The sequence below is a fragment of the Pseudorca crassidens genome, chromosome 7 (genome assembly GCF_039906515.1).
Source record: "Pseudorca crassidens isolate mPseCra1 chromosome 7, mPseCra1.hap1, whole genome shotgun sequence".
In the NCBI taxonomy this organism is placed as follows: Eukaryota; Metazoa; Chordata; class Mammalia; order Artiodactyla; family Delphinidae; genus Pseudorca; species Pseudorca crassidens.
Window position 1 is genome coordinate 77005068 of NC_090302.1, and position 16754 is coordinate 77021821.

Sequence of the window (16754 nt, forward strand, 5' to 3'; positions counted from 1 at the left end):
CACAGATAACTTGGTAAAAATAATGAGGTCTGAATAGCATGAGACCTCATTCTAGCTTTGTGTAAATGAAATCTTTCCTGCCTGAGAGATGGAAGAAAACTGAGAAGTACCATATTTGTGGATTTATTGAAACAAAAACCAGTCTAACATTTTAGTTTTTTATTTATGTTTATTTTAATTTTTTTGCTTTTCTTGGCAATTTGATAAGTATCAGCTATGATAAAAACAAGTTTCATGCAAGTTTGCGATTTTATTTTCATGGATAAAACCAGAGAATAAGATCTATATTTTACAGAATGATTGCCATTTACAGATTTATATTTTACAAAATCATTACCATTTAGGATGTGTCTATATGACAATAAATGTGCAAAAAAAAGTCTAGCTTTCATTCAATTCTAAGGATTTCTCACTTCTAAAATAATACATTTTTGGAAACCTGAAAAATGTATTTGATGTTTCAATTTTTTTTCTAGAGTATGTTACAGGCATACCTTGTTTTATTGTGCTTCACTTTATTGTACTTTGCAGATATTGTGTTTTATACTAATTGAAGGTTTGTGGCAACTCTGTGTCTAGCAAATCTATTGGCACCATTTTTCCAACAGTTTGCTCACTTCATGTCTTCATGTCACATTTTGGTAATTCTTGCAATATTTCTAAATTTTTGTATTTGTTATAGTGATCTGTGATCAGTGATCTTTGATGTTACTATTGTAATTGTTCGGGGTGGGGTGCCACAAGCATGAACTATATCAACAAATATGTGTATTCTGAATGCTTCACCAACCAGCCATTGCCCCAACTCTCTCCCTCTCCTGGGGTCTCCCATTCCCTGAAGCACAACAGTATTGAAATTGGGTCAATTAATAACCCTACAATGGCCTCTAAGTGTTCAAGTGAAAGGAAGGGTTGCATGTCTCTCACTTTAAATCAAAAGGTAGAAATGACTAAGCTTATTGAGGAAGGCATGTCAAAAGCTGAGACAGGCTGAAAGCTAAGCTTCTTGCTCCAAACAGTAAGCCAAGTTGTGAATGCAAAGGAAAAGTTCTTGAAGGAAATTAAAAGTGCTACTCCAGTGAACACAGGAATGATAAGAAAGTGAGATCAGCTTATTAGTGATATGGAGAAAGTTTTAGTGGTGTGGCTAGAAGATTAAACAAGCCACATTCCCTTAAGCCAAGCCTAATCCAGAGCAAGGCCTTGACTCTTCAATTCAAGGGTAAGAGAGGTGAGGAAGCTGCAGAAGAAGAGTTTGAAGCCAGCAGAGTTTGGTTCATGAGGTTTAAGGGAAGAAGCCATCTCCAGAACATGAAAGTGCAAGGTGAAGCAGCAAGTGCTGATGTAGAAGCTACAGCAAATTATACAGAAGATCCAGCTAAGAGTGTTACTGAAGGTGGCTGCACTAAACAACATCTTGTAGACAAAACAGCCTTGTATTGGAATAAGATTCTATCTAGGACTTTGATAGCTAGCAAAGTCAATGCCTGGCTTCAAAGCTTCAAAGGACAGACTGACTCTATTGTTAGGGGCTAATGCAGCTGGCGACTTTAAATTGAAGCCAGTGTTCACTTACCATCCTGAAAATCCTAGGGCCTTTAAGAATGATGTTGAATCTGAATTCTGACTGTCCTCTATAAAGAACAACAAAGCCTGGATGACAGCATACATGTTGACAGCATGGTTTAATGAATATTTTAAGCCTACTCTTGAGAGACCTACCGCTCAGAAAAAAAGATTCCTTTCAAAATATTACTGCCCATTGACAATGTACCCAGTCACCCAAGACCTCTGATGGAAATTACAATGAGATCAATGAGATTAATGTTGTTTTCATGCCTGCTAACACAACAGCCATTCTGCAGCCCATGGATCAGAGTCATTTTGACTTCATGACTTTTTATTGAAGAAATACACTTCATAAGGCTGCAGCTGCCACAGATAGTGATTCCTCTGATGGATCGGGGCAGAGTCATTGAAAAGTAAAGGATTTACCATTCTAGATGCCATTAAGAACATTTGTGATTCATAGGGAGAGCTCAAAATAACAACATTAACGAGAGTTTAGAAGAAGTATATTCCAACCCTCATGGGTGACTTTGAAGGGTTTAAGACTTCAGTGAAGGAAGTAACTGCAGATGTGGTAGACATAGCAAGAGACCTAGAATTAGAAGTGGAGTCTAATTCAGTGTGACTGAATTGCTGCAATCTCATGATAATGCTTTAAGGAGTTGCTTTTTATGCATGAGCAAAGAAAATGGTTTCTTGAGATGGAGACTACTCATAAAGATGCTGTGTAGATTATTGAAATGACAACAAAGGATTTAGGATATTATACAAACTTAGTTGATAAAGCAGTGGCAGGGCTTGAGAAGACTGATTCCAATTTTGAAAGAACTTCTGCTGTGGATAAAATGTTATCAAACAGCATTGAATGCTAGAGCGAAATCGTTCGTGAATGGAAGAGTCAAATCCATGTGGCAAAGTTTTTGTTGTCTTATTTTAAGAAATTACCACGGCCACCTCAACCTTCAGTAGCCACCACCCTGATCAGTCAGTAGCCATCTACAATGAGCCAAGACCCTCTACCAGCAAAAAGAATATGACCTGCTGAAAGCTCAGATAATGGTTAGCATTGTTTGTAATAACATATGTCTAAATTAAGGTATGCACATCATTTTTTAGATATGATTCTATTGCACACTCATAGATTACAATATAGTGTAAAACATAACTTTTAAATGCATTGGGAAACAAAAAAGTAATTTGGTGACTCACTTTATTGCGATACTTGCTTTTATGTGGTGGTCTGGAACTTAAACTGCAATCTCTCTGAAGAGTGCCTGTATATAGTTACTTTATGGTTTTCTAAAATCTTCCAGTAATTATCAGCACACTTGCTGAAGGATGCTTAATAATATATCCAGTATAATAGCTGGTAGGAAACTGACTGGAAAGAGCTATATAATCTATGGGTTGTCCAAACCCTTGGGACACATCTCTGTGGCATCTTTAATTATAGGTAACCATTTTATACAAAGACAGTTTATTTCTATTCTTAAACAATAACAAAAATGCCCTGGCTTGTTTTCATAATGGACTTCCATCTTTTTCTTCAAGTATATAATCCCAGAATTCTAGAGACTAAAGGGACCATAGATTTTATGTAAAGGGATCATAGATCTTATATAGGCCAGTGGTTCTCAGACATTTGGATTACACAGACCATTAAAATTTTAAAACAATAGCAACAATCATTGAGGTGGAAGAAAACAAGACTGGACAGCTTTTCATGGAATCAAACACATTAAAAAGAGTTGAATGAATAAAGAAAATGTGGTGTATGGACATTATGCTAAGTGAAATAAGCCAGTTACCAAAAAGCAAATATGGCATGATCCCACTTACATGAGGTATCTAAAATAGTCAAATTCATAGAATCGAAGAGTGGCATGGTGGTTGCCAGGGGCTGTGGGAAGGGAAAATTAGGGAGTTACTAATCAATGCGGCATAAAATTTCAGTCAGTAAGATGAATAAGCTATAGAGCTCTGCCTTATAACTTTATACCTATAGTCAACAATAATGACACTTAAAAATTTATGGAGAGAGTAGGTCTAATGTTGTGTTTTTATCACAATAAAATAAAATTTAAAAGAAAATACCATGATTATAACCTATTTGAAAAAGTTAACACCAAACTCTAATACTAATGATGATACAACCAGAGAATAGAGAATGATCTGGTAAATACATTTCCACTTCCAAAAAATTCCACCATATAGTTGATTGCGGTTTCTATTGTTCATGAGGTGACCTTGAACATGCTCTCCAAGGTCCTGCAGGATCTGGCCCCTGCATTGTCTCTCACTCACCTTGCTTTTTGCCCTCCAGCCTCCTTGACTTTGTTTTGGTTCCTCTAAAGTAGGAGTTTACAAAGTGAGGTAAAGAAAGACAAAGGGGGTCCCAAGATAATATTACATTGAGGTAATAGAGAAAGTATTATGATTTATTTTAATATTTATGTACAAAATTATAAAAGTGGACTTCACTGCTATTTTCAATAAGAATTACTTGCTTGTTACTTTTGTCAGAAGGTGAACCATCACAGAGAATGGAGGAGCTCTCTGGGAAAGAGTGGGTGCTTGAAAACTTGGATTGTTAAATGGGTTCACCCTTGCTATTCTGTCACCTTTCAGAGTATTTTAAAGCACTGCAGTTCATGTAACACAGGCTTTCTTTTAAAAATAGTTTTACTCTTTTACTAAGGTTAAACTGAAGTGGCTTTTAAAAACAATGCTTTATAGGATAGAGTGTTTATAATCCTTTGGAAATAAGATGAGCCACAACTATAAAAATCTCTAATGTCCAAAGTTTTGCTGGTTAACAATGGTAAAATTCTTAGAAGAATTGTTGTACTTAAAGACAAATTCTGAAGTTTTCCTTTTCAGAAAATGAGCTTATCTTTTCTGTCCTATGGCTCTTTTCAATTTCAAACCTACTAGTTATTTTTTTGGAACTAAAATTGCCTAATCTATTTGAGGTAACCGTGATAACTTTAACAAGTGAAAGAGCTAATGATACTTTCTTTTAAAGAAACTCTTTTTATGGATAGAGCTTTTTGGAAGACAAATATGTGGAAGTGTTTCTTTCCATCATTACGATATACAGGCTGAAAGTTGTGTGATTGCATCATCTATAAATGTTCTCATCTCTGCACACTTCATGTCCATGGAAACAAGGTTTCATATCTCTTAGAATTTTTTAATAAAGAATTCTGTGGATTTCAGATTCCTTTGTTAAAAACTGAAAAACACTCTGATTAGTTTACCCAGAACTGATGCCAAAAAATTGTAATTTGCTGGGCAATTTTTAATAAAAACTTTTGCTTACTTGGTTGATGTGTTGAAAAACCAAAGTCATAATTTGGTAAATTTAGCTAACCATGCAATTTTCTTATTTAGATTTGCTCTTTTGTGGATTATTACGTTTTAAAGCTATAATTTAAAGCCATTAAAATTAGTCATCAAAATAAACTGGCCATAGAACAGAGACTTTTAATTACTATATTACAAAGCATTAAGCCAAGATTTTCAAAAGTAAAGGTGCATAATCTAGTCATATCACTTGATTAACAGCGCTTAATTAAATTACAAATTAGTAGTGCTAAGGTGGAAAGGTTTCTCTACCATTCATGTTGATATTTAAACATTTATATTTTTGTTATTTTTGTATTATACACAAAATATAAAAACTATAGTATGTGTATACTATTTATGAATAAATAAATAACAAACATATATCGTAGTGTAGTCAAATTTTTTAATTCGATTATACATGGTCAAAATAAAATGTGGAGACCACTGCTTTCTTGAGCTGTGTTTCTGTCCCGCTTCAAGATGTTGTTTGTGCTTTGCCAGTTGCCTGATAAACTCTCCGTCTCCTCTGTTAATCTCATTGTCATTACTTACCTCCTGCTTATCCATATCTCAGTTTAAATGACACTTTCTTAGAGAAGCTTTAAATAATCTCTTTCAGAAGTTAATTATTTTACACTCCTGCATCTATGTTATTGTCACAGTACTTAAACACAATATGTAATTTTGTATGGATTTCCATGATTATTTGTTTAATGATTCCACACTCCAGCCCCACCAACAAAGAACAAAACAAAACAAAAAAACTAGGCTCTCGGCTACAGGAAGGCAGAGTCCATGTGTTCCTGGTACCTAGCAGTCTCTGACATATTGTAGATATTCAATGACCATTCTAGTCAGGTGTGAATGAATGAGTTGTCCTTAAAAACGTTATTATGAATTCAAACTTTATTACCAATTCAAGGACGGGTGTTTGGGAATCATGAGTTGGATTAACCGTTTCCTTTTTACAGATACTACAGAAGAGATTAAATTATTATTCCTGTTATATGAAATTATTATGACTATTCAACAGTTCTGAGGTAGGAGATTAGGTCTCCTCATTCCCAACCCAGAGTTATTAATACTCTCATGTTATATCAGTTTATTTACCACATGTATTTCTTGGGATCTCTTTTCTGCCTCCAAGTCAGTGATCAACATCTCCATTACAAAAATTATGTTTCATCCAGGGTTTTGTGGGTCATGAAGCTTATACAATTCTGGGGACCCATTTCAAGCAAAATAAAATAAAATTTTAAATACCATATTACTTGGGCATAAAAAAGAATGAAATAATGCCATTTGCAGCAACATAGATAGACCTAGAGATTGTCATATTGAGTGAAGTAAGTCAGACAGAGAAAGACAAATACCATATGATATCGCTTATATGTGGAATCTAAAAATAATGGTACAAATGAACTTATTTACAAAACAGAAATAGAGTCACAGATGTAGAAAACAAACTTATGATTACCAGGGGGGAATTGTGGGGAGGGAGGGATAAATTGGGAGAATGGGATTCAGATACACACACTACTATATATAAAATAGATAACTAATAAGGACATATTGTATAACACAGGGAACTCTACTCAATACTCTGTAATGACCTATATGGGAAAAGAATCTAAAAAAGAGTGGATATATGTATATGTATAACTGATTCACTTTACTGTACACCTGAAGCTAACACAACATTGTAAATCAACTATACTCCAATAAAAATTATAAAAAAAAATTGGAAACAAAACTCAGTTGGTTCAATAGGTGGTTGAAGATGCTGGATGTAATTGCTATAGCAAGAGGGCTAGAAATAAGTTAACTGATTACAAAGAAGTAACTGAGAATCAGATACTATCCTCCTAAAATAAAAATCTGCAACTCAGCCTACCTCTAGCTAGATCCCAGTAACAATTGAGGCCATACTGAAGCTGCCTGAATTGATAGGAAGGGACCTGTCACAGAGCATAAATTGGAGAGGAAAGAGACAGTGATCTTAACTAACTTTGGTTAAAATAACTTATTTTGCTTTCTAAATTTTTCAAGATATATTATCACATGAACACATCGTTAGAGATCCTCCCAGGCCCCTGGAAGGTGACAACAGAAAAAAAGAACCTTTAAAATTAAGCTCCATTAGTTTTATAATAAACACTCCTCTGCTTATATGTTTTTTTTATGATAGCTCTTGAAGCTTGCTCTCCCTGGCCTGCTCCTTTCGTTCTTACTCTCTCTTGTGTCTGCTCAGAAAATTGAATTTATCAAACTGCCAGGTTCCTAACACCATCTTACCAGCTGGTCCACTATTTTTCCCACCCTCCTACTGATTTGTTTATTTTGGTTTCTCTCCCTAGGGATTTTTGTTCACTTTTAGAGAGAGGAAAAATATGTCTTCAACTCTGAACATTTAAAAGCTTCTCTGGAGAGCCTTTTCACCTCTGAGTCAAGTTCAAAACATTTATGGCTCTTACAGCATAAAATGGCACACTAAGGTATTATTCCTAGAGCTCAAATGCTACATATATGTATATTTAAGGTGTAACATTGATCTTTTAAAGAGTGTATATTCCCTTTCACAGGGAAGGAAGTTAGAAGTTAGAAACAGTTCAAAGACAAGCCTGATTGGCCTACAGTCAGCAGGTGTCCCTCTCATTCTATAATGGTCTTCAGATTCCTGCCCAGATACACTTATACAACCTATTTCTCTACACACTTCTGTGTCTTGCATCTCTACCTATTGCATTTGTCTCATTTTCCATGAATTCTTGGCTCATTTCTTCCCCTATATTCATTTCAGTGAAATAGAGAGAGAACAATGGCTTTGAGAGTAAATATGCATTCAGTATTTATTAATTCCTCCTTTTATGAAGTACTGCATTTGGTATACCCAGCTCTATGACTTTGACTGTAAACTCTATACACACAAGAGCTACATCCTTTCCTATTTATATTCTTCATACTGTCTAGCACAAAGACTTAGACATATGAGGCATTAAATACATTTATGGAAATTTGGACTGCTGATCAATTGTATTGATTACTTATTAGAATCTGAAAGGATAGAATTCCAGAACTAAAAAAAAGGAATTTAAAAAAAGTTTTATTGGAATATAGTTGATTACGAAGGGATAATTAAGGCTACTGATATTATTATTATTATCGTTAAAGATTTGTTTTTTACCTGGTAAATCTCCTCTTGGAATGCATGTCCATCATTCAACTTTTAATGATCAAACATCCATATTTTATCAATTGGAGGTTTAACTGCTAAAGTATATCCTTATATATGCATTGGATTCCATTTTTGAAAAAAAATCCCACAATTTATTTCTGGCAAGATGGGTAAATTTCATGAAACATAGGAGCCTACCACAGAGGGTCTTCTTTGTGAAGTCTTGTCATCTTGTTTGCAAGCTCTGATAGCTTTCAAGGGCAGGGAATAATTGAAATTACAACTGTACTCAAAATCCAAGGAAATGGACAGATATATGTCACCTAATTTAGAAAATAAATTGAGACTTCTAGCTCAACATGGCAGAGTAATATTACCCAAATATCCCCCTTCTTCTCCCAAGTTTCCACAAAAAATGAGGAAAATAAAGGCAAAAATGAATATAAGGCTAGCAAATTGTGCCTGGCTTAGATTAGAAATTCTAAGGAAATGCTTTAAGACATAATGGAAATGAAACTGTTTTAATGAAGAAAGACAATCCAGAGAACTGGTAACACAAACACATATAAAAATTCCATCACCAACTTCTCAAGTTCATACACTAAATTTCTTTCCCTTCACACACTCTTTCAGAGAGCATTTTCTATTTACTATGTTTTGAGCTAAGAGTCTGTACGAAAAAGAGCAGGTGACCTTTCAAAAGTTACCAGAGAAATTAATTAAAAGACTTTTTTTTTTTGCCTTTACAACATCTTGACAATGTTGATGTTGTATTCTCATTTTACAAGTGAAAAAAAAAAATGAGGCTTAGAGTTTACCCAACATTGTACTTGATGTTAATGGTGAAAATTTCACTTGAATCCAGGTTCACTTGACCCCAAAGTACTTGTCTTAACCATGGGTAACTGATTCTTCAGAGACAGAGCTAGCTGTGTCTTATACTCTGAGACTGTTCAGGTACTCACCAATAATAGATTCATATGCATTATGAATTAATGTTGACAGTTTTAAAATTTTTAACAGAAGAGTGAGACTCCAAAACTAACAAACAAAAACCTTTTTTTGTTTGTTAGTTTTGGTATAACTCAAGAAGGATGCTGCCATGTGAAAGCTAATCACTAAAAAAAAAAAAAAAAAAAAGAACCCTTTGTTGAGTGGGGTTATTTTTCCCTTCTCCATCCATAAAAAGTCACTGAATTATATGTGAAGTAATCAGAACATTAACCCAACAATTTCACAAAGAGTTCATGGACTAGTAATTGACAAAAAAAAAAAAATGTTTCTAAGCTAAAGTAAAAATAAAGGTATAGTGTTTGATGTGCCATTTGGAGCTGGCCAAATGAAATCATAAAAAATGTTTTGAACTAGAAAATCAGAAGTTAATTCAATATCTCAGTCTCCAGATGCTTCACTAGGTTTTTGTTCAACTCCTAGAGGGTGACTTTCCTCACGTTTTTAGGGATGTAAATAAAGGCTGTTCACAGCCTCAAGTCAGTGGGTTTGGGAGAGAAAGAAAGGCCTGAGAATAATTCATGTGAAGTGACTTGACAATAGTTTATGGCATCCTGTTTCTCTTGACGTGCGCGCGCGCACACGCGCGCACACACACACACACACGCACACACACACACTGGTGCTAAGAGTTCCAGTAAGAACAACCTTGAGCTGCTTTTATATGGATAGAAAGAGAAAAAGAATAAATTATGTTTCCAATCACAGGTAATTCCTTAATGTGAGAGTTCTTAATATACTGTCACACACGGATTCTAGAAAAATACACTATTCTATTTATTTGTTAAGTATTCATTCACTATTCATTGTTTCAGTTTCACATTGCTTTGTGCAGTTTAAAAAGAATCGGCTTTGGGTAGAAAACGTGAAGGATGAGAGAAATATCCTATTTCTCAGCCCAGTTGTTCCTCAGTGGGCATGACAGATTTACAGTCACCATCACTGGCACAGCACTTCAAATCACCCTCTTTCCAATCACTTCTTTCTTCCCATGCTGCCCTAGGCATCTTGGTCTGGAATCTGCCTCCTGCCCTCCAGGCTTTTGAGACTGTCAATCGTTTTGTTCTATTACGTATCTGTCTTGTTTTATTTCCTAGTTTTGGATGTTTCCCAGGAGAGTTTAGAATCTCAATGAATGGATAAGGGGGATAAAAAATGAGTTTAGTCATAGGATCAAATATCCCCCAAATAATGTGAGTTTCATACTGCCTGATGACATTGGTTGGGATGATTGTTTATGTTTTTATGCTAACAAAATATAACTTTATCCTTCCTTCTTTTAATTTATTACAAAAGTTCACATCTACTATTCTAAGATGGAGTCAGCCTGGATTATGGAAAATCCCCCTCTTCATTTTCAAGCTTCATACATAGGTACCCTCATCCCCACTCAAATTCCCCAGAAATACGGAAAAAGGAGAGAGCAAGCAAGTCTTTTATATTCCATATATATGGTAATTTGATTTCTGATTTTCTGTCTTATGAACTGTTCTTTAGGAACAGTTACTATTCAAGAAATGTTCTACACAGTGTTAAGGAGGAATTGATTCCATATGTGTTTGAAAACTCATATCATTACATGGGGAGGGTTGCTTTATTATTTAACATTAAAAAATAATGATACATTTTCTTCTGATTTTCTGAAATGTTATCACTACAGTACAACTTCATATTTGTACAGAACTTTGTACTAACACAAGTTTTCTTGTAGAAATACTTTATTATGCAATTGAGTATAACTCCAACTCATGTATAATGATTTCTTTTTGCCAGCTCAGTTTTCTAGTTATTATTGATTGCCCACATTTTGTACATATTGCTCATAACAAAGAATGCTTGGTCAGATAATTATTGTGCTAGATGCTGGTAAATGAGGCAATACAATTAGCTTCAAAGAAAGTTAGTGTACTTTCCCACCTCAATTTATCACAAACCCCATTGGATTCCCTATGGAAACATAAAGGGTCAGATTCAGCAAGTGAAGGAATAATTCTAACACGGTAATTGCTTTTCCATTAGTTGTCATCACTGTAGAAATGTGGTTAAGAATTAAGTGCACTCTTCATCAAAATGATTAGACTATTAACTGTACAATCTCTTTTTGGAGTTTGTTTTTATGATTATCTGATAATTCAACTCTTTTTCTACTTCTGGGGACATTTAATTTAAGAGCCTTATTCCATCTCTACAAACTGAGCAAAGTAAAGAAATTCTAACCCTTGACTTAATTAATTTAAAAAGAAAAAGCTTTTTTTTTTTTTTGCATTCCAGATGCATTAGGGAATAATGAATTTCTCCATAAAAATAAAGGATGTGTTCCAGTAATCACTATATTTTTAATTTTCATAAACACTGTAATGTGAATCATATCATTTTTCTTGTCATAATAGTCAATGATCTTAAAAAATAATTGAATATTAAAAATATCTGAATGCAATATTCCCAGGACACACACTATTTTAAAAGCAGCTAATATTTAAAAAGCATATCGGGTTTGGAATTTTATTTTAATTACCAGTTTCTTCTTAATAAATAATTTATTAGATTACATTTAGTTCCTCTATTCAGGCATAATAGTATTTAAATCTTTCTTTCTTTCCTTTTTTTTTAAAAAATTATTTATTTAATTTATTTACTTTTGGCTGTGTTGGGTCTTTGTTGTTGCATGCGGGCTTTCTCTAGTTGTGACAAGCGGGGGCTACTCTTCGCTGCGGTGCACGGGCTTTTCATTGTTGTGACTTCTCTTGCTGTAGAGCACAGGCTCTAGGCACCAGGCTTCAGTAGTTGTGGCGCACGAGCTTAGTTGCTCCACAGCATGTGGGATCTTTCTGAACCAGGGCTCGAACCCGTGTCCCCTGCATTGGCAGGCGGGTTCTTAACCACTGCGCCACCAGCGAAGCCCTTTCTCTTCTTTATTAAATGTTATTTCATCATTGGGATGAGTTCCACCTAAAAGAAAATCTATTTTATCTGTATAAATTGAAAATAATTTTACATTGGTTTATCTGTGCACATAATCAAAATGGAATTATATTCTATGAGTTTCAGTGCCTCTAGTATTGAATGGCTAAGCTCAAGTTCTGTTGCTGTATTTGATAAGATTGCACATTTGCTTTTGGTGTCTTCTATCTAATGATGATTTAAAACAAAGCTTATTAAATCATGGTTCCCACCCGTTCAATGGCTCACATTGAAGAGAAATACTACGTGCATCTGCTTAATGTTCTACATCTATAAGAGTGCTTTTTCTTTTGTGTGTGTGTGGGGGGGGATTATTTCTGCTTTGTGGGATATTAAATGTAAGCCCTTGATTTATGTTTCCTGTGTTGAGAAAGTTCTCAGGTTTTTAGAATCTCACTGAGCACAGGATTAAATAGTAAAATAATAATATAGTTCTACATTCTTTAGAATACTCTATTTTTAGATAAAAGGGAATCACACATGTTCTATACTGCTATCACAGAATGTGGTTAACCTTTCATGAACCAAGAGTCTTGAATCTCAGAAGGTAGGATAATAGGAGCAGTTATATATTTAGTACTCCTCATTCCTTTTAGCCTTCTCTCGGTCCACCTTTTTTTAAAATCTGCCAATAGAAAAATGGGCATGGTAGGGAAAAGAATATTAAGCTCTCTAGTTTGGCTATTGTAATACTAAGTGGGTGGCAGAATAAATCAGGAAATTTATCCCCTATTCTACTTTTCTTATTTAAACTGCTATTGTCTCAGAATTTAGCCTAAAATTCTTTAGCTGAGAATGTGTAGCATGAACCTCTGCATTCTAAAGACTGCTACAACAAGTTTAGGCACTATCACTACTTATCTCCAAACAATATTTAGATTAGACTGGAGACACTGAGAAAACCTGCTTTGGAAGATACTTACAGGAATAAGAGGTTGTGAATTTTCCCCTCCTTCCAGGTAGGGGAGGCGAATGCTCCTTTCCCTTCCCATTAACTAAAGCTGAGTGAAGGGATCCCAAGAGAATCACTCCCAAAACTTGGACTGCCTACAAGAAGGAGGGAAGGCATCCTATTTCTGGACTGGATGCTTGTTGAGCTGCAAATCTTAGTCCTTATGCTGCCACTGGAGATAAATGCAAAAGAGTTCTAAATAAATGCAAAATCCCAGAAATGTGAGTTTTAAGCCAACCAAGAAGTTGGTGGCTATCTCCTGCCTGCATAATTTTGAAGGTAGAAGATTGGCTGAAGTCATCTTATTACAGCCAGATAAGGCAAGAAAACTTAGCAAGGACTAAGTACTATCAGAGACTTGGCAGTCTTAAAAGCAACTCACCCAAGAGGGCTGGCCAATGAGGTGAAGGGCTTTAGCAAAAAGATGCTAGGTTTTTCTGCCATCTCTTGTTTGCTGGACAAGAGATGGAAGAGGGTGTATGTGACTGTGCAGGGGATACATCAAAGAGTCAAGGAAGAGGACAGTGTGAAGATCCCTGCAGGGGAGCAGGGAAGGAGGATGTTCCAAACACAAAAATGGACTTTGAAAAAGAAAGTCAACTTTTCGATAGTGCCCATGATGAAGGGCAACAAGAGCCACATTAAACAAACAAACAAACTAGACACATAAAGCATTTGCCTTTCTTCCTCCAAGACCTTTTTCCAATGCTCCCAATTCCAGACGGTCAGAAGCATAAGAGCAGTGGGGGAAGGAGTAGAAAACTTAATTAAATGGAAAATAAAATCAAGATGATACCTCCCTCTCCCACAGGTAATTCTACAAGCCATTGTCAGGCCTAAGCAGATCAAGAGGGGAAGAGCAGTAGGTCAGGCTGAAGTTGAACCTTTGACTTGGACTGCCCTGATACAGTAACAGAGTGGATGGAGGTCTGACCAAGATGCTCTCCAGAGGTAGATAAGCTAGATACTACAGAGTGTGTTTTCAGGCACTGGTAGGAGAAAAATAAAACTGTTTTATGATTAGCCCCTACTCTATATTCAGCCCAATTGCAAATCAGTTCCTCATTTTGGCATAAATTGTTTTAACCTCTCATCTATTCCCTTGTCTTTTGGCAATAGTACTGGTTTTCATTTTAGGATTCTCTCTGCTAAGAATTCACGTTTTGGGGAAAATAAACACCTTCCCTGACTCTGAAAATGAGGCATATAGCTCACGCCAAAATACTTCAGCATAAGCTCATCTCCTGGACACATTCTTAGTTGAAAATGGACAGCAACCAAACCTCTGGGGCTTGGGCTGCAGGGGCAGGTTTCAGTGCTCACATGGCAGCTGCAGGGACCTTGGAGGTGCCGCCAGGCTGTGCCTTCTGAATCTCTCTGCTCAAGAGATGGCCCCAGCAACTTGTATTCTTCCTTCTGGCCCTGTACCCAGTGTACTATCCAGTCCATTGGACTTGTACTCATGCTTCTTCTCTGACCGTCAGATCCATGGAAGGTGAGACTTCATTCCCATTTCTGAGGCAAGGGCTGCCTGATAGACGGGAGAAGATAATTACAGAAATGTTTTCTTTTAGATAATCTCAGAACACCATCAGCTCAACAGTTACAGAGCTACTATAATCGAGTCTTCAGGAATTGCCTGATTTTTCAAGGATGAAAATGCTGAAGATGCAAACGTTTATCTTTTTACAGTCAAGGTGATAAGGATCTAGAAGAGATAACAGGAAGTAGGCATGGCTCCAAGTGTGATTAAATGTAGGGAGAGCTTCGGGAAGATCCCCATCACTAGCCAGAATGTTCAGTACTTTTTGGATATTTCTGCATAAGTTGTATTTTACTTTGGATGTTACTCAATTCACTATTCTTAATTGTATGGTAGCAACAGAAAAATAATTTCATATCTTTGAAATGGAAGCTTTAATGCAAATTGCAAAATAGATAACATTATTAAAGATGGCTATGAAACTGCTAGAATCTGTGTGGTTTGTATTATATTACCTCTTCTGAAACAAACTTGAACCAAACATAAAATCACCAGAACAGCCAATACAAGTGGTTTATATATCACCCATCTCTCTCACATGGGGTTTGAACTTTTCAAGAAGGCATGGGAGCAATCATGAAACTCCTTACTGACAAAGGTAGTTTGCCCTTCTTTTCAAGTTCATGTCACATTAAGTAATTAGATATTGTATTTAATTACATTCCAGCCTCCTGTGGTGATATTTGGAGTAGCACCCTGGCTGATTTACGTTATAGACTGCCCATATGATATCTTGCACAATATTTCAAGGAGAACTTAAGCTATGTCTCCTAGAATGTAATGGAACAGTTATATTCATCTATATAAGACTTCCCAGCATATAACACAGTTGCCTGCAAGCATGTCAACACCAACCATCAAGCTCATGATAGGTGTCTGCCAAGAAGATAACCAAAGCACATAAAGACATTCTGCAGTGGCTACGGACTCTAGGACTCCCAGAAAAAACAAATGTGGTTTTGCATTAAGTTTGGAAGAAGTGGTGTTGATTCTTGGTACTCAACATTTTATAGCTCATTGTCATAATTAACTATTCTGCGTAGAATGAATAGAATGTAAAATCTATATATGCTTTAACCCCCCCAAAAGATGAAGTTGTACCTATTTTACACTTATACTTTTGGAGTTAATATAATTTATTTTTCTATAATAGTAGTTTTGGTTAACTTTTTTGTCTTATTTGTGGTAAACTCCAGAGGCATGAAAATCTTTGAATTTCTACAGGAAACTGTGCAGTTTATTTTATACTTTTCGTTTAAGCTTGTGAGAAACATTTTCTCAATAATGCTGATTAACTATGTAGCCACCTTTTTGTTATATAGAGATCTTCCATGTTTTATTTAGTGATGACAACTCTTCTGAGATAGTTTCTGTTGACCAGTGAATGATTATAAACAAAACAGAAAACAATTTCCTCCTAAGGGTAACTCCACTCACTTTTCACCATCTTCTTGAAGTGTCTTAGCTCTACCATTGATATAATGTTTCAAAATTTCTTGCAGAAAATTGTTACAGGTAGTTCTCTACAGATATTTATAAATTTTCTCTGAATGTGCTTGTGACCAATGTCAGAGGAAAATTTTATATTTGTTATAAAACATAAGCAGCAACTACAAATTGAGGACAAAATTGTAGTTGCCAAACTAACTCTTTTCAGAATTACCTGGGGGGGATTTTGAGAAGCAGAGCTTTCCTGTCTTGCCCAGACATATTGAATCAGAATACCTCAGGCTGGAGCCTAGAAATCTCAAAAAAACAAAAATAAACAAAAAAACCTTTCCCAGTTTAGGGGGCCATTGTTTTAAAGTGAATGGTGATACCAAATTTGCCAGAGTGACAGAGAGATCTGTAGGTGTATGTCTTTAACTGTTAAAAGTTCAAACTTCTAGACTCTGGGAGAAACAGAGTATCAAGCCCTATATAATTAGGAAATAAAGCAGCAAATTAGAAATGAAACAAAATGACTACAGAATAGTCAAATTAATTGAAAGATTTGAGCCATAAATGTACAAATCTTCTAAAAAAAGATATATTTTATATAATATCCAGATATTTTCATCAAGAGAAAGTCAAAATTGGTCACCACAATAATAATTCTTTGCATTCTTACAGTGATTTGTTGTTTTTTTGTATATACTTCGATGCATAGTATCTCTTTTGTCTTCAAAACAGTGAAACAGGGACAGGGAAAGTTC

The 16754-nt window shown here is 35.4% G+C and overlaps 2 pseudogenes; one reads left to right on the plus strand and one right to left on the minus strand.

Annotated features, from left to right (window-relative positions):
• The window catches only part of LOC137228365 (14-3-3 protein zeta/delta pseudogene), a 53689-nt pseudogene extending 39209 nt beyond the window's left edge, over positions 1-14480 (minus strand).
• Positions 14481-14504: 24 nt separating this feature from the next.
• On the plus strand, positions 14505-15139 carry LOC137228366 (pyruvate dehydrogenase (acetyl-transferring) kinase isozyme 1, mitochondrial pseudogene; annotated as a pseudogene).
• The last annotated feature ends 1615 nt before the right edge of the window (positions 15140-16754 follow it).